Here is a 23,487-nt window from a genome sequence, read left to right on the forward strand (position 1 = left end):
CATAGGAAAGTGACTGAACTGGAAATGGAAAACCTCTTAAGAAAGCCAAGAGCTAAACGCCCATAAATGGGCGGTAATTTACTGAATATATACCATGCCTTGCCTTCAATCTTCGAGCTGAGCCGAACCATTGCTTCGGTCACTCGTCTGGTCTGTGCTAATTCTATATTAGCTACCAGTTTGTTTTGTCACTGCATTAAAGTACTGAGTTTAAATTGCACCTGAGTTCTTGATTGAGTTTCAGGAATATCGATCCAGAGTAAGAGTTTTTGATCGGTTTCCAATAATCAGAGACTAGAAAGTGAAGAATCAAATGTCTTAAATTATAAATGCAATGTCAATCAGACAGTTGCATATCCTCTCCGTTTGTCCAAATTTCAATCCTGTTTGTTTTAAATTTTTCAATGTCCATCTTTGAAGGAACTGTTAGGGTACACCCCCTCCTCCGAAATTGTTCCCTTTCCATCAGAAGATTGGCTTTTTGTCTTGTCATTGTTTTGCTTACATTTTTTATATTACGCGAAATTGTTTCTCAGATATTTCTTTCGGCTCGTCACTCAAAATTTAAAACTTGGTTTACGTGTTTATTTTGACTAATTTTTTCAAAATTCTAGAAGTTTTATGTCCTTTTCTCCCTAATAAAACTCAGTTTTTTGACTTTTCTTTCCACTCTTAATAATCGCGGTTGACGCAGTGCTCTTTCGCCAAAAAATCTAATCAAACCAACCATTATCTGCACTTCAAAATAAACATAATGAGAAAAAAATAAAGCAAGCAAAAGTTAAAATTACCATTTCGAAAATGATTCTCTGTACTACTCGCAGTCACGAAAATGAACCGTGCTCATGTACCATTGCAAAAATGATAGATTTTTGCTCTTATAAAAAATTGTTCAAAACATCACGCTTTTCAAAAGGTTTCATTGCAACTTTCCCACATTTGAATTAAAAAGAAACCCCTAGAAATATGTCAGTTTTAGAGACTTCCATATTTCAGAAGTCCAGAATTTCCAAATTGTAGTATGGTAGTATGTGTGAAGGGAAAAATTAACCTTATGCCAATTTCCGTTCACCCCCCCCCCCGGTTGTTTCATGAAGTCGGCTCTGGTTGTAACAGCTCCCCCCCCCCCCCCCCGATACCATGGGCTAGCTACCCCACTTGTAAAAGAATACTTTTTTTTTTATCTACGCTTAATTTTGTAACATTTTGTTTTGTAAATGTAAGCAGAAAACACTAACGTTCTTTTTGTCATTTCGTTCCGTAAATAATTTGTTTTTTACGTTCATTAGTTAGCAAAAACCTTTCTATCTATATTTTGACCAATATATTAATCGTTGGTCAATCACTTATTTAAATAACCATCGACACTTGCATCTCATTTCGGATGACCCGTAGTGAAATATATGATACAGCACTACCTATGCTCTTCATCGGATCTTGATATTTAGGAAGAGTTCTAATATCTTCGCTGAGCAATATAAACCCGATTTTATCCATATTTTTTCTCTCAAATTAACATTCCAGACATGTAGGAGTGTAATTTTTTACCCACCAGTTTTTTTTCATTTAAAATTTTTTCCCGAGAAATCTGTGTCAATTATTACAACAAGCACTGTAACCGTTATTAGTTTCATGTGTGTTTTGAATAAGTGTGTACCTGGCTTAGATGCTTTGGCGCGTATTGTTATTGCTATATTTGATGATTATTATTGCACTTTAGCTCTATTATTTTTATCTGAATTATCTTGTTTAAACCGATAACCTGAGAAATAATTGAGGTAAGCGAATTTCAGCAAATTCCTTTTTAGCTTCTGAAATACTTCCGTTAATGTTTAGCTATTGCAAATGGACGAACGCGTTTTGCTTATCACGTATTCTAACAGAACGACCTTACTACGTTTGATTCTATTTGTAACGTTCTCCTCGAAGTTAACTTATTTTTTCCTTCATTTATTTATTTATAACGGTTATAAAAAAAAAGATCAATATTGGTGGGACCGTTCAGTGTTTATTTTGTAACATTTCAACACTCATTTTGAAGTAATTTTTAATTTTCTTTACAATAATTATTACTGTACTGCAGGTCCATTAGCAATGGAGAAACGAGTTGTTACATTGAAACATAAGATTTGCTAAATCTTAAATAGTAGAATATTTTATCAACAAAATGTTGAGTTTTTGTTCGACCACACTCGCCACCAGTGGCAAAACTAGAATAATTTTGTGGGATTGTTTTTAGTTCATAGCAAACATTATACACACACACACACACACACACACACATACATATATATATATATATATATATATATATATATATATATATATATATATATATATATATATATATATATATTACCATACTAGGATTGACAACATGGTTTTAGGCCAAGAGTTCCTGCGAGAAGAGAGTAAAGATCAAAGAAGTATTGCAGCAATATTTCTTAAATGTTTCATACGTTTGAAATATGCTTCAATACAGTGGTGCAGCAAGAGTGTTGAGGGTCAACCCCCGAGCCCTTGGTGAGATATAGGAGTCAATCCAGATTTATTTTTTGGTCCGCATTTTGTGGAAAGAAGGAAGTTTCTGAACTTGTTTCTTTTGTGAAAAAAGAGAACTATTTTGGGGTCTTTTTTTTCCACATCTTTTGTGAAAAAAATCCTGTCATACCATATACAGAGTTTCTCACCTTTTATCACCCTCAGATGGGCAAAAGCTTTTGAAAAAAAATTGGCCATTGGTGTAGTTTTTATCTGTGGTTTATTTGCGGATTGCTCGGGAACTGTTAAAAACTTCTGAAAAACACTACACAACGGTGAGGTTTTTTGTATTATAAAATATTAATAATTTAAAAAATCAAAAAAATAGTTTACATGGTTTTTAAAGAAGTTTCATTAAAATATTTAAATGTAAAGACAGTTAATTGTTGTAATAATTATATACAAGTAAATAAACATATCTGTGAGATCATAGGAAATTGTCTCAAATTCTTCTAAAATATTTAAATGCCATATAGCTGTTATCATCCCCCCCCCCCTCCTTTTTCTTTCTTTTTATTTTATTTCATTGAGTAATTGGACATTTTTGAATATGAACGGGCAAAAATATCTGAGGAATGGTTAATTTTTATGCAAATTGGTGCTGATTGGGAATCGTTAGAGCCTGTTTCGCAATCACAAATCCAATTGTGAAATCCCTTTGGACTAAAACAGCGGTACCTAGGGGCCACATCCTGCCCTCGAAGCTGCCTCATTTTTTTCTGAAAATTTCAGTCTTCAGAAAATTTTATTTGAGTCCACTATCGCCCATGGTGTGAAGTTCCTTAGATATGAATTTTGAATAGAGCATTGAATTCATGCTATAAAGCAGGGAAATTGAAAATTTTCAACATGGAAAGGTTTTTTGAGATAGTCGGGTTTGAGATTTTTACAGGTTCAACTGAAGGTAGTTTTTCTTTCTTTCTTTCTTTTTTTTTTTTTTTTTTTTTTTGTTGATTACTTTCCTAAGAAATTGATTCCTTAGAAAGAAAAATAAAAAGGAATTCCTTTGGCAAGGAAGAAAGCTAAGTAGTTATAAATTCACCATATATTTATTACTACTTAACATAATGTTTTTTTTTTCTTATTACTGTGTCATATTTAAATGAATATATGTAAAAAAATAAGTTTTTTATGTCTTACGCCATAATGTAATGTGTTATAAGATTTAAGAAAAAACTGAAAAACTACAATATTTTAAATTTATTATCCGATTGCTTTCTCTTACATTAAAATTACTTTGAATGTGATAACATTAGGTAATAAAAAAAAAATTTGAATTAATTTTGTATTGTGGTTTTGTATGGTAATTTTCATTCATTATATGAAAATATATTCATAATATAATATTTTCATCAATTATTGAACACATTTAAATTTGTTTACTAGTTTACTATTTGATTACTAGTTATGTAGCAATAAGTTCCCACCCCTAAGGCGAATTACATGCACTATAGCAGACAGTCTCTGAATGTGATAACCAGGTTGTCGGGTATATTGTATGTAGCTTTGGCTTAGGAGCAGCAACTTATTGCTAAATACCCAACCTTTGGCCTTCAATTCACAAGTCGAACCGTACCCATCCTGCAGATACTCGTTGATAGGATAAATTTACTTTATCCACCATGCACTAGTTATTTGTTTACTACTATTTGTTACCTATTCGGCTGCTGAAAGTATTCTGCTGAACCAAATATTTGTTTTGTGTGCCGAATATGCAGTTTACTGAATACCAACCAAATGTTCAGTGCATCTCTAGTTTTTACAAATGAAATTTTGTGATAGATCTAATTTTATGGCCTGAAATTTGAAGTGGTCGTATTTACGATATATAGAATTTGAAGGGTCGCAAAGAGGACTAAAGGAGACGTATTTGATATTATAAATTAACTTGAAAATGCAAGTTAACTTTTAAGTAAGTACCTAACTTTTATTTTATACATTTGGTAAAAAATATTTAATAGGTTTTCGGTGAAACTTCGATAAGTTGGACTTCGATGAGCTGAAAACTTCGACAAGCCAAAGTGATTATTTATTCTTGTCTACCTGTATGGAGAACTTGTTACTTATTTTTGAAATAAATTTCTTTTTTTTTTTCTTAATAACATGAGAACACATGGATAATTCAACAGAAAATATTGTGTGCTGACCTTAAAACTATGCTCTAATGAAGAAATGAAATGCAGTTTAATGTGCTTCAAGAAGGTTATGCTTGAGGAAAGAGAATTTGACTTTTTGAAAATAAATATTCACTTTGGCTTGTCAAAGTTGTCAGCTCACTGAAGTTTCACTGTAGCTGTATACGTTAATGTTTCTTTGTAAGCATACATAAGTTCATCTTTAATCATGATTGTACCTGGGAATTAAATTGAATAAAATGAGAAGTTTCTTTACTGAAGATATGCAATGTGACTCTGACTATGCAAAATGTGATGCTTTCGATATTTTTTGAATTTTTTTTTTTAGCCACGTGAAATTTTTTTCAGACACAAGGCACATGCAACGAGTCCATCTGTTGAAAAATACTAAACAAAAAATGGTTAAACAAACTTGCCAAAAAATGTCTATTTTGCACAGTGGCGCACACAGGAATTTTGCAAGGGGAGGGTCCAAGATCGAAAGCCTCAGTCTCATATAATATCCCCAATACGCCGTCAAACATATTGACTTGATTTTTTCGATTCTCGAGAACAAAAAACAGTAAAAAAATAAACTATTGAATAAACAATTAGTGTTATTTAATAAAATATACTTATATACGCATTAACTTTTCTTATAATTAAAAAATGGATTCAACAAATCAAATTCATTGTTGCAGAAGCACCATATGATTTAGAAGTTCATAGAATCTCATTTGGTGTAATCTGTAATTACAAAACTAAAACATGGTTTTTTAGTGTATTCATTTATAATCACCATTCTGCTTGTAATAGGCAATTTGTTATAGGAAAAGTGCACAATATTTTTAAAAAAATCTTTTATCATGAGGATTTTTTTTTTCACTTATTAGAACTGAAATTAATGTTACCTTTGTTCGAATTTATTTTACGTACAAAATACACAGAATCGTAATCAATCGGGTAAAAAAGCAAGCAGGGGGTCCGGACCTCCTGGACCCCTTCCTTGTGTGCGTCACTGATTTTGCACTTTTAACTTCCCCCTTTTTTTTTGAGCAATCACATTGCTTATTGTTCTCATTTGACTGTTTTGAATTCCTATGATTATATTTTCCCCCCACCTCCCTTTGCAGCCCCTACCGGCTCACAATGCTGCTCCTCCAGCGAAAGCAGTATCCAAGTTGCGTCCAGATCTTACACAGGCACATGCATACATACACATTTTTTTTTCTTTTTTTAGGTGATGATAAACTTTGCTCCTCCGTATATTTTCTGTTTAAAGTTAAAAATGTTTATATTTCCTGCATGTTTCAGCAGAAGTGACAACCTTTGTCACCTGCAATACTTCCACCAACGTTTCTTTGAAAAGCTTCCTATAACTAAAATGCTTCACACCTTCATTGCTAAGCCAGATTATCTTGACAATCTGCTAACTTGACATTTGTGAGAAAAAATTAGAGATTAAAACGGTAACAATCATTAACCGGCGACTGTATATTGGTGCTTAGATTTGTACTCAGTGTGGTGTTGATGCATCGGTTTAGAGAAAAAATCTAAACCAGTTAATGATGTGAGATGTACCCTTTTTTTTAGCTATATGTGCGAATGCAGTGGGATAGGGATCGCAAGTGCAATTCCTCTTAGCAGTCATATTAAGCGTGTTCAAACTAACGAGGTTTCATTGAATTCTGATAAAAGTGAAACTGTTTCTACACAAATATATTTACTTATTAGTAATTGAAGCAATCCTTTGAACATGTTCTGTGTTTGGTTTTACTTAGAAGTTTGCAAATTGTCTTTTGGACTGTTTCGTTTATCTTTTCTTTTTCTTTTGTTTTTTTAAACACAAATTGTGAAAGCTTTTTAAACATTGAAGTATGTTGACTTATTACCATGCTAGTAAGTAGCAAATATGCAGTGCTTATGTTTTTCAAATTAAAAAATTAACTTAGTTAAATGTACAGTTTATGTAAATTTTAGCCTCTATTATCAAATTTCAGAGTTTTTTCACAATTTTCAGTGGTTTTATTTAAAAAAAAAATTGATAATGAAAAACTGCCTTTAAGAACTTAGTAGTACTTTAAACACTTTAAGTTGCATTAAATTAGCTTATTTTCCTTGTTGCAGTAAGAGATTATCATATTTATTTTCATATAGTAATTATATGAATTAAACTAATAACTTTTAATCAATATTTGTACCATATTAGGTTTGCGTTATAAATTAAGGCATTATTTTACATTACAAATAAAATAAGCATCCATTTTACACAGGGTTGGCTTTTTGCCGGCAGAAACTGGTTTTTGCCCTGCCAGTTGCAGAAACTGGTTATAACCGGTAAAAACCGGCAGAAACTGGTAGAAACTGGCAAAAACTAGAAAATGTTTTTAATAGCTCTGGTAATTACTTAATGATAGGCAATTAAGTAAAATAAAAAATATAACTTCATTTCGTCATTGCAAAAAAAGTAATATAATAGTTATTTAATAATTATTGTAAAAATATGTTAAATAACAAGACTGACATTTCCAAAGCAAAGTAAAATTTATCATAGTTGAAATTACTATGTGTTAGAAATTTTAGCCTTGTAATGTTGTAAGTAACAAATTTTTCAGTTTGTTGTTTATAATTGTTTTGTTTGCATTTAATATAAAGTGTAATATATCAAATATTTAAATAAATACAGATTTTTTTTTATTCCATTAAACTCAAGAACTTGTTATTTTACACTTAATATAACTGAATAAAGCTGTTCTCAAAGAGCCCCCCCCCCCCCCCCCCCCGTCTTGATTTCTATGGAAAGTTAATAATCCAATTATATAAGTACTACCACAGTCTTCAACTTTGCTGTATGTAAGAAACAATGTAATTGGTTAGATTCACTGACTCATAAATGTAAAGAGTTTCATTGGTTGAAACAGTTCTACATATACATTTCGTCACCAATCAAGTAAAGCAGTTCTGTTTTTGTAAGCTGTTCTTCTATCAACCAAAAGAGCTTTATTTGTACAAAAAGATTTTGTTTTGAGTAGTTTTGCTCTATGCTGTGAAGCTTTTTTAATCATGAGTTCTAAAGGTGGTAGACCAATGGATCCTATATGGGGATATTTTAGTCAGAAAGAAATTAATAATAAATTAGTAGTTGAATGTAATAGCTGCAAAAAAAGCTTGTGAGTGCAAAACCCTACAGAATGAAAGAACATCATAAACAGTGTAATGGTGCTACTAGTGATGCATACCAGCAAGGTTCTGATTTTAACATACAAGTTACGATAGAATCAAGTGATAGTGATTTGGTGATTAACCCTTCAAGCGGCCGTGACGTAAAATTCCTTCACCCAGCGATGTATCGAAGAGCGGCCGTGTCGAAAAATTTCGCCATGAATATTCTTCCATAGAATTTTACGCCGCAGCTGTTCTCGAAGCAGAATATTCAAGACCAAATTTTTCGACACGGCCGCTCTTCAATACATCCCTGGATGAAGGAATTTTACGTCACGGCCGCTTGAAGGGTTAACAAGATTACTCCTCTTCCTAAAAAATCAGGACAAGAAAATGAGTCTACAGAAGTTGGACCTTCTAGAATTCAAAGTTCTCCAAGTAAATTTATTATGAAAACAAACTTAAAAGAAAAAGATGGTTTGGATGAGGCAATTGCCAAATGTTTTTACAGCTGTAACATACCTTTTTTTGGTGAGTGAAAATCCATCATTTATAAGCATGATTAACTTACTGAGACCAGGTTATAAACCTCCCAGAAGAAAACAGTTGGATGGAGATCTACTAGACAAAATATGTAGTCAGTTGCAACTACAACTTAAAAAGAAAATCAGTGGTAAAAAAGTTTTATTGATACAAGACGGATGGAGTAACATCCATAACGAACCCGTTGTTGCAAATTGTATTCACACTGGTTCTGAATGCATGTTTTATAATTCTATAAATACAGGAACTGAAAAATAAAAACCTGCAACTTACTGTGCTGATTTAGTGAAAAATGCAATAATAAAGCTTGAAATGAAATATGACTGCAAAGTATTGTCTTTAGTAACTCATAATGAACACAAGATGGAGTTAATGACGAAAATTATTGAAGAAGAAATGCCATCTGTTACAACTTATGGGTGTTCAACTCATTACTTAAATCTTCTTGGACTGGATATCACACCAGATTCTCTCATTAAACAAGTGGTTTCAGTCCAGAAATATTTCAGAAACAATCACAGGCAAGGAGCTTGGCTAAAGGAGTACCCAAAAGCTATGAAACCACATATACCTTGTAATACATATGAAAGTTTTGTGAATCTTGCTTGTTCTTTGATGATAATGCCAGCTTGTTCTGCTGGGATTGAAAGAATCTTCACAAATTTCTTCTTTGTGCACAACAAATTGAGAAATTGTTTAGGTTTAGAAACAGCGTCAAAACTTGTATTTTGTGACAGGCTGCTGCAGTGTGAAAACAATAAAATTTGATTTTGAATGGTGATAGTGTTGTAAATAAATTGTATTTGGGTTAATATTTAATTATTTTTCTTATACATTTTCTATTGTATGTCAGGAATTGCATTTATGTCATTTTTTGAGTTTCTGCCAGTTTCTGCCATAAATGTGACAGAAAGGGGTTTTTGCCATGTCGGTTTTAACCGGTTTCTACCGGTGGTTTTTACCGCCTTGGCAGAAACCTGCCAACCCTGATTTTACAAGGCATGATATTGATTATTATACTAAAGTTAGTCAGTTTTTGGTCAGTATTTTATCAAGTTAAGCAAGTAAAATCAGTATTTTTGACCATACAAACAGTTTTACCTCATGTGTATTTAGACATCAGTATTTTACTGCTTTGATTAACCTGAGCCATTTTGTGGATAATTCTTCTCCATTTCTTTTAGAATTGGTGATTCTGCTGCCATGTAGATGTTGTAGAATAACTTCTTTCACTTCAAATTTGCAAACTTGATGAAAAGAATTTCTTAAAAAGTATGTGATTTTACTTTAAAGAACTATGCGTATCATGTATCTTTTAACTAACCATTATAAAATAAATTAAATGGTGTTACGGCCTTCGGGTATTTAATAATGCAATATACCAGGCAGCCCGGTTATCACATCCAGAATTATTAGAAACCATTGTGTTTAATGTTTCACAGGCTTAACTACTATTTGACATATTATGTGTTAATTATACCTGGAAAAAATGGTTTTCTACATAATGCTATAGCAATGCATCGTGTGCAGTTTTACTCGCAATGTAACACTGATTTTTCCACCACTGTATATACGGTGGGTCTGCAGTGTCGAGGTAAACTGATTGTTATGTGAATTTAGCAGTTGGATTTTTTTTTTTTCTTTTATGCCTATTTTTTCCAATAGTGCTGTTTTTCTGGCAGGGATTGGGGACTGATGCCCAGACCCCTTTGAAACATAACACATACCTTGCTCTCCATCCTACAATATGGTGCGCATGCCTGAATCAAGTTTTAACATACCCAGTTTTTTTTATTGTACATCAATAAAAACATTTTGAATTTGTAGTAAAGCATTTATAAGACAGAAAATCAATTTAACAGCTTTATATCTGAATCAAGAAATATTTTAATATAAATCATCAAAAAATTAGTTTTAAATAAATAGTACGAAAAAAGCCATTGTTAAAAATCAAATAAATTACATAAAGGGAAAGATTGCTTCTACACAAATGGGGAAACAGCCAATTCTATTTTTCTACTTTGCTTTAGGCAATCCCTGTTGCAATAAAAGAAAATATTCTCTTTGCACTTGACTTAAAGCAGATTGTTTGCTGACTTTGATAACAATTCGTAATGATTTTATGATTGTCCAAATATGATGGTAGGAGTATGCTCTGGATATGATGGTAGGAGTAGCACCTACCGCGTGAAATAAATTTTGAGCTACGGTAAGAATGTGTGGTAATTTTCAATAAAATATGAAACAAAGTTCTGGAGGAAATATTTGAATAAAAAAATTACATGCCCAGCCAGGTATGTAAGAGTAAAAGATTCATGCCCGGGGCATGTCAGGTGCTATAATTTTCAAGCCCTGCAAGAGCAGTTTTTTTCAGAGCAGATTTATGTTAATATGTGTACAAGGACATACTGCATCCAAAGCATGATCCTGTGAATTCTTAAATTTTCTTCTGCCGGAAGGCTTATCAGAAGAAGAAATCGAGAATTTATCCGACTGCCCTGCATCCAGGAGACTCCAAAGCACCTACAGCTTTGATATTTAGTTCAAAAATACTTCGGACACTGGGGTTTTGCAACTAATTTTTTTAAGTTTAAACTTAACAATAATTGTAGGATGAAAGATTTATCCTGCATTCTTCCCCCATAACATTCTACACCATTTGAATGAAGCTATTTTTCTGCACAAGATTGTTTGTTCCAAATTTTTCAATTAGAACAGGAAAGTAAATCTACATCTCTAAAATGCTCTTAGCTCTGAATTCAAACCTGGAGCTAGAGCAATATGTTCAGGGTTGGCCGTTATATATCCGATATTTATTTTGAAAATATGATATTTTGATATTTTCGATGCTTATTTTTTTCAACTACTGTATTTCCATTATAAAACTATATTAATTGTAGTAATATTGTTTATTTATTATTGAAAATAACCAAAAAGTATATATTTTTATGATGTATTAGTACATCATTTATATAACAAAGTAATATAATATTCTTTTTTTATTTTATATTCATAACATTCTAAGTAATGTAACAATTTTAATTCTTATTAGAAGTGCCTGATTAAATATTAAACGTTAGTCAGAAAAATAAAAGAAAATCTCTTATGACTGTTCATCAACTAATGCATATTATTTATTTCTCAATCATGTAACTGTGCAAGTAAGGAAAAATTAGTAAACCACTTATACTAAATTAACTGTATTAAAATCAATGAAAATGTAAAATAAAATATTAGATATAAATAAGGAAAAAAACATTACTTTCGAGCCTACATATTGTAAAAATAATTTAAGAAAATAGAGTGATTAAAGATTCATTTAGTATTTTAAAGACTAGTTTGTGCTGATTGAAAAATATCAAAATATCAGATATAAATCAAAATATTTCAAACACTGAATATGTTACCATAGACCATGAATTTGCAACTGACTTTCTAGCATACAAATCTGCAGTTTTGCTGTGCTCTGTAGCCCTTATAGCACCTGTAGTTGTGAAAATTGGATCCCAGGGAGGGGTGCTCTTTTTGAAGTGTTTTTTTTTTAATGATTTTGTTATGCATACTTTCATAAATCTTTTTTCTTTGAGTGGAAGCAGGAGGTACATTGTTCTACTGGAATGAGTTCTTTACTTAAAATATATTTTCTCTGAAAGGGGAGTGGTAATTTCTTTTTGTTCTCATTGAAACTGGTGATTTAAAATGCCTAAGTATTTATTTTTAACTGTAATCAGGCCGGGATTACCCAATAGGCCAACCTAGACCCTGACCTAGGGGCGCAAGCCAAAAAGGGCACATACCATGGAGGAAAACAAAGGAGTGGCTCCTTGGGGAAAAAAAAGAAGAAAGCAGCGTGCTAGTATTTGGAGAATAAAAATCCAGCTAGAACAGACTGCAACCTTCCCACTGAGCAGGAAAAAAAGAAACAATTAGAAGAGAATGGGCGTAATGCTTCAGTCAAGGCCCCGTTACTGATTAAAATAGATAATTTTGCAGGGGCACCGACTCCGATGGTGCTGCGATGCTCCAGCACCGCCACTCCCCCCCCCCCCAAAAAAAAAATATTTTGGGAGGTGCCTGGCACCTCTGCCTACAAAAAGCAAAAAAATGAGGCCATACAAAAAGGGACGAATTTTTTAATATTAAGCTTAACAAAAAGAACAATTTATACTGTTGTGTTTTCGTTCTTACACTATTTGTATTTTTATTCTCGCTAATATTTTCTCTGCTTTATTTTATTTTTTTATTTGTAGAATTATTTTGTGGTAAAAAACTGAAGTAAAAGTTGATATTTTCCGCTAATTGTTTCTGTTTGAAAAACGGAAGCACATTTTCTTACAAAGTTACACTCTAAAAATTTGACCTTTACTTGGACCCCCCCCCCTTCCCCCACTTTTACTAACATCTTCAAAGTTTATCTGAGCTTGCTTTTTATGAAACGTCAATTTCAAAAAAGTTTCCGAGTGACTACGAGTCTCTCATTTTCCGAACATCATCGAAGTCTGTCAACAATTTTTTTTTTCCGGTTCTCAACTTCTAAACATCTGTGCAGGACTGTAGTCCTCAATCCCTATATCTTCACCCAGCACCATCAGATGCATTAGAAGTCCTACAAATGCATATTTAGAATTTTCATTTCAAAAATTGCACAGGGGAAAGCATTCATATCATAATAGATTGTCTAAAAAAAATTTAAGGCCTCAAGCCTGAAAATTTTCCAGGGAAGTGACCTTGACTTCAGTATCCTGTCCCCTCTTCCCCAACTCATTTAAAATCGCCTAAAAGCAGGACCTGAATTTAAAAACTAAAAAAAAAAATCCGGAGAGCCGCAGACATCGGTCTTTCTCCAACATTATCAAAATTGTCTAAAGTTTTGTTTTTAAGACTTAAAATTCGAAAAGTTTATGGAAGAGAGTTACCAAATTCCATCTTTTCTCCTGTCATTAAAGATGACTTACAATAAAGTATTTAGGTTTTGAATTTTGAAAACTTTCTGGGGGAGAATGTCTTAACCCCACCTATTTCCCTAACATCATAAAAGACGTCTTCGAATGTTTTGGTCTTTAATTTCAAATAAGTTTCTTGCTAAGGTCACCGATCGCACGCTCATCAAAAAAATATTCTCTAAAATTCTGGTTTAGGAACTCTATTTCTTCGTTCTCTCCCAGCATCATTTAAGTTTTCCAAAAATTTTGTTTTAGGACTTGAATTTCGAAAACGGAGGGGAGAGTTCTTTAATTCATCCCTTCCTATAACATCATCAAAGATGACCGTTACTTCGAGTTAAATCACGTTAAATGACCTAAAATTGAGTTTCTGGAGCTTCTATTTTGAAAAATTTCCGCGCAGCACCCGCGAATCCCCTCTCAGAACATCACCAAGGGAAAATGAAAAAGTAAAACCCATCATTCAGTTTTCAAATGGAGGAAGGGACGAGAAATTTTCACTTATCCCCCAGAAAGACCCAGGGGGGGGATACGATTTTAATACAGTTCGGAGGTAGAAGGGCGTAATCTCTATGCTTGGCCTAGGGTGTAGATAGACGTTAAATCCGACCCTGATTGTAATATACCCAGGGAAAAACAAAAAAAGTGTATTTACCTGATTATTTATTCTCTCAAATGCTCAATTTCCACAAAATAGAAAATACCCTATTTATTGAGCATGTAAAGAAAAAAAACTGTTGAACCTCTGACTATTTTTCAGTTTTCCTAAACGTTGGTCAGTTTTTCTGACTCCGCAGCGTTGCTAAAAACAAAATTCAAGACAATGAAAAATTAAGTTTAGATGAATATTATTTATTTATTTATTTTTATTTATTTATTTATTTATTTTTTTTTTTGAAGTTGAAAGAAAGTACAGATCTTTGGGAACTGTTGACACACGTAGCAATGTAACTGTAGAAAATGGATTTGCATTGAAAAAAAGATAGATTTTATAATTCTTGACTAAGCTGAGAACATGATGCTATATGCTTTAAAAGTGTAGTCTGAAATGTTTTTATTTCAAAAGATTTACTTCATTAAATAACAAGTATGAGATATCATGATCATGAAGAATTAGAGAAGCAGGAGAATGTGGAGGGTCAAAAAAATCCAAACTAGCAATAAAAATTTGCTTTATGCCAAGAAAAATGAAACTTATACGACTGTAATAGGGTTGCCACTCAATTTTGGGGAAAAAATTCCCTGTGTGGATACACAGTATTTCAAATGCACAAATACTGCAATTTGAATTCGAATATTTTTATCCTATAAGATTTCATCACAGGAAAAAAAAATATCCAAGTTAAGAACAAACATGTCCACTTACCTTATTACACTGTCATAAAAATTACATAAAATTTAAGGCATGTCAAAGAAAACATATTACTTTTAATCTTAAGACAAAAAATTTAATGAATCTCAAATGATCACAATCGAAAATTAAGTAAAATCAACAATCTTGTGTTTTGCCTAGTTCATATATCTCGGAATCAATTCTAGCAAGTTCTGCTGACTTTTCCGTCAGAAGTTTCATTTTTTTCTTTTCTAACAGTTTAATTTGAAATGCTGCTTTCCGTTTGTTCGACACTTTTTCTTTTTCTTCTTTCGCCAGATTTTTCTTCTTCTCTAAAGCACATGGTACCTCATTCATGCTAATTTGGTGAATTGAAGCAACTCTTTTGAAAGAGGGACATTGAATACTCCTCCATGAAAATGTATGGCATCATAAACTGTCCTCAGGCCAATCAAGGAATCTTCTTTTAAGTTTGCAACAAGTATATCCTTGTTGATACTAAAACCACTTTCAACGGTAGCATTACCATGAGACAATGTAAGTATGATTTTGACAACTTCCAAAAGGTCGAGGAATTCAGACAAAATAGTATGGTAAAAGTCATCCAATCGAGTTGCCTCATCAAATTTCTCCAGACTTTCTTTGTATTCCATCTTCACTTTCTCCAAAAAGACTTCAAACTGGATTTTGGCCCGTTCAGAACATGTAGATGAAATTTGTGCTTTGGAGAATAAAAGCTGAAGGAGACTTATCATTCTCTTCTCACAAAGCACAGCATTACTTTTTAACAAACATGGATTTAAACAAGATGTGGATTTCAATACTGCAAAATTCTTTGCCATGCGTTCGAATATCTTCTTCGCAGTATTCTTTACAAACAGAAAGCAGTCTGCCCGAAAATCTCTTTTCTGGGCTTCATTAGCTTCACTGCTATTTACGTATCTTCCAGCCACAATTCCAATGTCTGTATTCTTCCTTAATCTGAGATTGTTCGGATCATCAAGGTCTATTGAGCACAAACTCTCTAAGAATTTCGCATCCTCAATCACAGCACTTTTAACAATTTTCATCAACTGTTTCATCAAGATGAAAAGATCTTCATATAAGAAGGGTACCATTGGTTTAGTTGTTTGATATTTTTTAGGAATGGCTGTAGAATATTAGAAATGAAACAAAAAAAAACTTATCTTGGCTGGAACCAATTTATCTTGACAAGATGACACAATGTTGTCAAAAGTAACAGATGCAGGCAGAGATTTTTTGTTTACTTCTACATATTTTTTTACGTTTCCAAAAACTTTCAAAGCACGCTCACAAACACCAATATCTTCTACCCAAGGAATGGCACAAAATTTTAACGGAAATTCAGACGAACCAGTCAGTTCTATGTAATTTGCTCTTCTAGCAGGGCTATCTTTGAAAATTCCGTACATAGCCCTTAAGGTGGCGTCGATTTTCCATCCAGTAGATTTTTCTCCATGTTGTAATGCACCATGAAGTATGTGCAATCCACAAGTACCAAGGTCTAAAACATTGCAGTTGTTTTCAGATAAAAGTTCCCCCTTGACATGCTTTAAGAATTTTAAGTTCACGTTAGGTCCATCCATACTTATTTGCAAAAGCAACTTTGTCTAAATTAGATAGGGTCAGGTGGGGTAAAATGGGTCAATTTTTAGCTTTTTTCACATTCAAAGTTATATAGCAAAAAAACGACTCATTTTTTCTGATTTTTTAAAATTGAAATATGACATTACATTTTTGTAGGAGAGTTCTAAGTAACTTTAATAAAAATATTTTAAACATCAACTGGTGAAACTTACCTTTAAAAGCGTTGACCCATTTTACCCCCATCCTGGGGTAAAATGGGTCATTATGCAAAATGATGTCAAAAGACTATTCCATGACTATATTTATGATCACATACATTACATTAAAAAAAAAGTGATATTTTACATTTTCTGTTACACGACTAAATATTTATTTAAATCTTGAAGTAATATTGTTCACGGTTGTTGCAAAATGGCTCTTCTAATACTTTTACAACATCAGTCTTTTCAACAATATCTATGTCCTCTCTTTCAGGGAAAACATAAAAATTTCCAATTCGTGATTTTGTAAATATTTGATGTGTATTTTTTCGCTTTCAATTTGTGTAATTTGACCAATAAATCTTTTCACACTCTTTTTTTCCTTTATACTCTATCATTACCCATTTCCCAGGTAAAAGTTCATTTGCATTCTTAACTGGACCCGATTGACCTGCTGCAGATTGACATTTTTTCTGTTTATATTTTAACTGTGGCAGTTTCAAGTTTTCTTTTCTCTTTTTTATTCGAGCTTGTTCTTCATCATGAAGACGTTCAATCACAACAGGTTTGGTCAATACTTCTCCAGCTTTGTGTTGGACTCGTTTCCTTTTCTTCTTGGAATTTATAATAGCTGCTTTAGTGGAGCTTGATTGCATAGGTGACAGAGCTGTGAGGATAGCACACTTCAAATCTTTGAATGGTGACATCACTAGATTAATTGGTGCTTGGTCCTGCTTGTTTGAACTGGAAGGAAGCTCTGCATCAGCATGTAATGTAGCTGGTGTCACTGCTCGCAATGCTGTTGTATTCAAAGAAGTAGATGATACATCCAGTTCATCAGTAACTCTTTGGCTCAACACAATCCTCTCTTCTACTTTCATGTTAGGAGGAAACAATCCTGCACCTTTTGAACCCTTTCACAGCAAATTTTTCATGCAATCTTTCAAACAGCTGTTTCAGAAGATGAGGGAAAACAGCTTTTGAAACCTTTTGCAACCTTGCTTCCCGATACCACTGTTTTAAAATCAGTCTCCAAGATTTTTTTGCTGGAGCAAAAACTCCCACATCCAAGGGTTGTAAGGCATGAGAAGTATTTGGCGGTAGGCATAAAATGATGATTTGATTGTCTAGAGCTGTTTTAACTGTTTTGTACGTCAGGTGACTGCCATGACCATCAAAAAGTAGAAGAACGGGTTTTTCCGTATTTTGTGTATGTAACACAAAGTGCTCCATCCATGCTTCAAAAACTATATCTTCCATCCACCCTGATGCAGAACAGCCATAAAGAGCACCAGGCAGGCCACCTTTTGTCCATGAATCATATAAGTGTGTGCTTTTGTGCACTGTAGAAGGTGGCATATAGCTTCCACTTGCAGAAATGCAAAATAATACAGTGTACATCGCTTTCCCTGCATCGGGAGAAGTTAAATAGGCATTTCTACTCTCTTTTGAGATGAACACTTTGTTTGCTCTTGAATCTGTCGAAAGACCAACTTCATCTAGGTTAAAAATCCTGTGTGGATAATTAACTAAGTCGTTGTCTTCTAGCACTTTGGTGTAAGTTTGGAAAAAACTATTCACAACATCTGCAGACAAAGCTGCTGCTCTTGATTGCGTCAAGAGCTCTGGTTTTCATTTTGTCAGCTGATTGCTCCATCTCTTTTCAAAACCTCTTAGCCATTCAATTCCAAGCTTAAGATGACTTAGTTTGCTATTTAATAATGTATATTCTTGAGCAATATTTATAACATCTTGGCGATCAAATGGAAAGCCACAATCAGCAAGGAATTTTAAAGCAACTACAATGCAGTGTTCTTCATCTTGAGTCAAGACTGTACTCCGTCCCGAGCCCTTACAAGTAGAACGCTTGCAAACCCATCTTCTCAGAGTTTCAAATGATATGCTGTATTGTCTTGCAGCTACACGAATTGCTTTTCCCTTCTCTATGTCTTTCAATGCTATTTCTAAGCACGCTTTGTCATATACCACAGTTCTTTTCTTAATATAATTCCTGGGCATGTTTACTAAAAAAGCAAACAAAAAATACCTAAATTATAAAGAATCTTATAATTTATAAACTAATATTGTTAAAAAAAAATTTTTAAGCTGTATAATATTAATTTTAATAAGCATTGTTAGAATGAAGATGAGATTAAATATAATGTTGTTCATATAGAACAATTTTAAATTAATTTTGAAGAAAATAAATAGCAAGTATTGTTTAAAATTAATGTTATATAACAATTTAAAATTAAGAAAGTTAATTACAAATATTGTTTACATTAAATCAAACTTAATACTAGGTTCTTCCAAAAAAAAGTCAGCTAAGCCTAACTGTGACCCATTTTACCCCATCTAAAAGAATTTGATATAAAAAGGAAAATATGTAATATTTTTCTTACTTGATTGGCCAGAGATGTTCTGTAGAGCTTCTTTTATCAGAATATAATCCAATTTTTCTCTGTTTCTTTTTTGAATATATAGAAATTTTCTGAAGTTAGTACTGAAATTAGTTCTTCACATCACTATCCACAGCTTCTAAATAATTTTTCTTGTGTTGCCATTATTCATGAACTTAATTATTTTTTAAAGAAAAATGTTGCCAACAGTTCTAAAAATAATATTGAAAAAAATTGGTTGAAAAAAAAATAATTTTAATTTAATTACAGTGAGTTATTTATAAACTGACCCATTTTACCCCAAGACCCATTTTACCCCACCTGACCCTATCACTTCTTTAAAGCTGTCAAATAAGTCCTGGGCTGTCGTTCTCCTCAAAAATACTGAGCTCCAGTATCTTGAGACAACTCTATTTATCGATTCACACCAATATCGTATGATCAAGTCCATTTGGCATTTTTGGGAAATTGGGTTTAACGCTTAATCAAAGCACACAACAAACCTTTTGTTTTGCAGTGATTGCTGGAGTGATTGTTGAAAAAATGGTGCTAAACCAAAGCAAATAACATAAGACATTTGTGTTCGGCCAAAAGTGCACTTCTTTGCTATTTCACTGTCTGGAAACATTTGAGCAAATATTCCTGCTGCATCGTTGAATGCATTGAATGAAGAATGCGAAGCCACAAGTTTTAATGCCCACAAAACTTCAGCTTTAAAAGATTGCTCTTGCAGCATAAAGTTTGTGATAGGTGTGTTTTCAGGCACGGAGCTTGATGGTGTAGGACGAGATGTGTTAGATGCGGTATCTTCTGCTATTTTCGTGTTTGGAATGAAGTCCATAATTGTGGAGGATTTTGTCGGAGCTCCGCTGATTTTCTTATGTTTCTGGTTTTTAGAATGGCTCGTCAGCACTTGCTTCCCCATACTGCTCATGCTAAATACTTTTTTGCAAAGGGAGCAATAAGCCGCAAAAGGATTGTCTGGAACATCTTTTACCCATTCAGAAAAGGTAGGATTGATGGTTTTATCCATCCAATCCGCATTGAATGCTGATTTTGAGCACGTCATTTTTCAAAAAGAAATCACTCGTCAACTCATTGAAATAAAATTCACAAAGTAGAACTCATTACGTAAAATTAATCTCTAGCACCCGTAGCGTTCGCTACGGCCACAAAACAAAGTCAAATATTGCCACTCTCTCAGTTTAATCTTTTATCTCCTTGCTCACAGTTAATGTGGTCAAAAAATTCAAGCATGCACATTCACTTCCTAAGCCGTGCATCGCGCCGTCCAATCTCTACCCTGTGCTCCGATTCGCGCATGCTCTGATCAGTGCAACCAGGAAGTTTTGTGGGGAGAAATAGTAGAAAGACCGCTAGTGACGTTCACCAGATCCATTCAAAAGAATAGGGGAGCAAATAGAATAGAGGCAAGTGGTTGAAAGTCGCAAAAGGTCCGTGCATCGCGCGGTCCAATTACTCTGTGTTCCGATCCGCGCATGCTCTGTTTAGTGCAACCAGGAAGTTTTGTGAGAAGGGGAGAAATAGTAGAGAGACTGCGTGTGACGTTGGCCAGATCCATTCAAAAAAATAGGGGAGCACATACAGTGGCTCCCAAAAGTGTTCGTACACTTTGAAATTTTTTAGTAAAACGAAAATAACTCGAAACTGAATTCGAATATGAAGTCCAATATTTTTTCACATCATTCCTTTATCATTCTAAATACAACCTATTGGTTTTTTCAAAATATTGACGGATCTTCTTTTTGAAATGTGTCAGAAAACGAAGGTACAGAGAAATAACACGCCACAAAAGTCATCGTACACTCAAATATTTTCGAATAAATTCATGATTAAAATTATCATATGCCGTTTTATTAATATTTTTGCATTGTGTTGACCCTTTTAAGTCATTTGGCTTTAATTTTTTGTTTATTTATTCCTTAATATTGTGCTTATTAGTGTAAAATGGCTGGTATTTGTAAAAAACCGCAAACACCATTCAAAATTTGAATTTTTTCCCCACAGTTGTGGTAAATTGGTTTGAAATGTCTCTAAATTAGTTAATATATTTGTTTGTGTAGTAAAGTGCTTGATAAAATGCTTTAAGGAAAGGAATCGGACCGAAAACAAGGTAAGAAAAGGTCAACCGGCAAAGTTGACAAAGCATGATCAGAGATTTAAAGTTAAAAAATTTATGAAAAATACATGTTTGAGTACTGTAAACGTTTCTACAGAGTTAAATGAAACATATTACATTTAATTTTCTCCTAAAATTGTTCGCCAAGTTCTCTGATTAGCTGGATTAAATGGGACCTCTTCCCGCAGAAATTTTCTTGGTCGTGCGAAAAACAGAAAGCTTACGCTTTTCGTCGCAAAATCAATTATAAATAAGCTAAAAACGTTTTGGAATCACGTCTTACTTACAGAAAAAAATTAGTTCAACATTTTTGGTTAAATTGTTGTATAACTGTAAGTATAAGAAAAAATTAGGCACTTAATCTTAAGAACTTATTTGGATCAGTTAATCAGGACTGTGGAGGTGTTCTAGTGTGAGGGTGCATATCAGCATCAGGACTTGGTAGTTTGTAATTTTTTGATGAAATAATGAATCATGCTGTTCCTTTAAATATTTTTAAAACCAATTTTGAACTCTTAGCCAAAAATTTGGTTATTGAAACAACTTTGTTTTTTATCAAGATAACGATAAGAAGCACACGGTTTTCAACATTTGCGTCTAGTGCCACGAAAATTGTCAAAGTTTAGAAAATACCCCCTAAATCTCCAGATTTTAACTTAATGTAACGTATTTAGAGATATCTGGAGGCTAGATTACGAAAAAAGGGCTTTAAAACGAAAATAGAGCTAGAAATAGTAAGACTCGAAGTGTGGTAGAACACTTACTCAGAAATTACACAAAAAAAAAGAAGGAAAAAGAATGAAATCTATTCCCAGACGTTTAAAAGGTGTTATGAGTACTGTATGATATTGTACTAATTAATAACTTAATCAAGAGTTAGATTATTCAGTAATATATAGACATTTTATAAAGTGTACGAAGACTTTTGTGAGATAAAATTTCCGGCACTTTTTGGTTTTTGATTTTTAAAAAATTAAGTTTTAACATTTTTTAAAAACTTTTCATGTAGTTTTGTTAAAAATTGATCATAGATCTTATAATTAAATACCTATTCCGAAATATTAATTCTAACCAATTGATTGGGGACTATTTCGTTGAAAGTTGTAGGTGTACGAAGACTTTTGGGAGCCACTGTAGAATGAAGACTGGCGGTTGAAAGTTGCGTAAGAAACCGACTTATAGCGGTGCTTCCGCGCCGCGTTGTCGGAAATTTATTGGAATATTGCCAGCTTTCGAACAATTTTTTTTTTTTTTTTTTTGAAATTCCCTGTATTTTTCCGGTTTTTGAGCAAAATTTTGAAATTCCCTGCGTTTTCCCTGTTTTTTGGATGATTTCAAAATTCCCTGTGTTTTCCCGGTGGCGTAGCAACCCTGTGTAAGGTCAGCAGAAGTTACAAAAATCAATGTCCAAATGTATTACCAATATTTGGTAATAGTACTGAAAAAAAAATTCCAACTTTTATTTTTTTTTATTTTAAAATAAATATTAAAATGTCATTCATAAAAGCAAAAATTATTTAATGTTTCATTTGATATGCAGCTTTGATTTTATGTAAATAAATTTAGAAAGCATGATATTTGTCATTTTTTGTTTAAAAAAAATTGTGTTAATGTATTTTTCCTTATTTTTCCTTTTTTTTTCTAGTTCTTATACAATATCAGTATTTGCCTGCATATTTTAAGAAGAAAATTTTTTAATTTTTTTCCCCAACAGGCAATTTAATATTTTGAAAACTAAATGAAATTGTAAAGCAATTTTCAAGTGTTGGTGAGTGTAGCGGATGGAACCTGCTAGTTTTTAAAATTGTTTTTGGAGCATAAAAAAATAAAATATCTACAAGTTTAAAATTTTTGGATTAAATTAGTTATGATGAATCTAGTTTTATGCTGTTCTAAAATAGCATGCAAAAGATCTTTTTCTTTGCCAATACTTTTGTTTAATTATAAATTTTCATTTCATTGCAGTTATATCTTAAGCTGTTTTCAACTGCTGAGGAAGTACTTTTCTGAAAAGCATTGTAATGTTTATTGGCAAATTCAGCTATCAGCGCAACATGTGAAGATATCGACTTAAAATCCCCTGCTTTCTTAATTGGTAAGTTCTAATACTTAAAAAAAAACCTTACAAAAAATAATTATTGAAGGCTCTGTTTGTGATGTTTAACAGGAGAAAAAAAAATTGTTTTATAATAATTATCCACATAAAAATACAAATAAATACAAATGTGATGACCAGCAACAGGCTCTGGGCTCAGCAAGGTTGATCCTAGTCAGTTTATAAGTCCTCAATGAAGATCAATGGCTCTCTTAAAGCTATCCACCCCCTTGCTCATTACCCGCCTCTTCCGGTAAGCTATTCCATGTGCCCACGATCCTACTAACGAAGTAATTTTTCCTAATTTCCAGGTTAGCCTGAGATTTGAATAGCTTAAAACTGACCCCTCGTCCTGCTTTCCGTACAAAAATTTAACCCGTTAACATCTTTCATTTTGATAAATTTAAAT

The 23,487-nt window shown here is 32.8% G+C and overlaps 1 long non-coding RNA gene across 1 annotated transcript; it reads left to right on the plus strand.

The window, feature by feature from the left end:
- The first annotated feature begins 1,656 nt into the window (after positions 1-1,656).
- On the plus strand, positions 1,657-23,064 carry LOC129229609 (uncharacterized). Its single transcript, XR_008581109.1, has 3 exons — positions 1,657-1,778; positions 9,545-9,632; positions 22,949-23,064. It is a non-coding gene; the product is annotated as an uncharacterized LOC129229609 (long non-coding RNA).
- Positions 23,065-23,487: the final 423 nt, after the last annotated feature.

Source organism: Uloborus diversus, chromosome 9 (genome assembly GCF_026930045.1).
Source record: "Uloborus diversus isolate 005 chromosome 9, Udiv.v.3.1, whole genome shotgun sequence".
Classification (NCBI taxonomy): Eukaryota; Metazoa; Arthropoda; class Arachnida; order Araneae; family Uloboridae; genus Uloborus; species Uloborus diversus.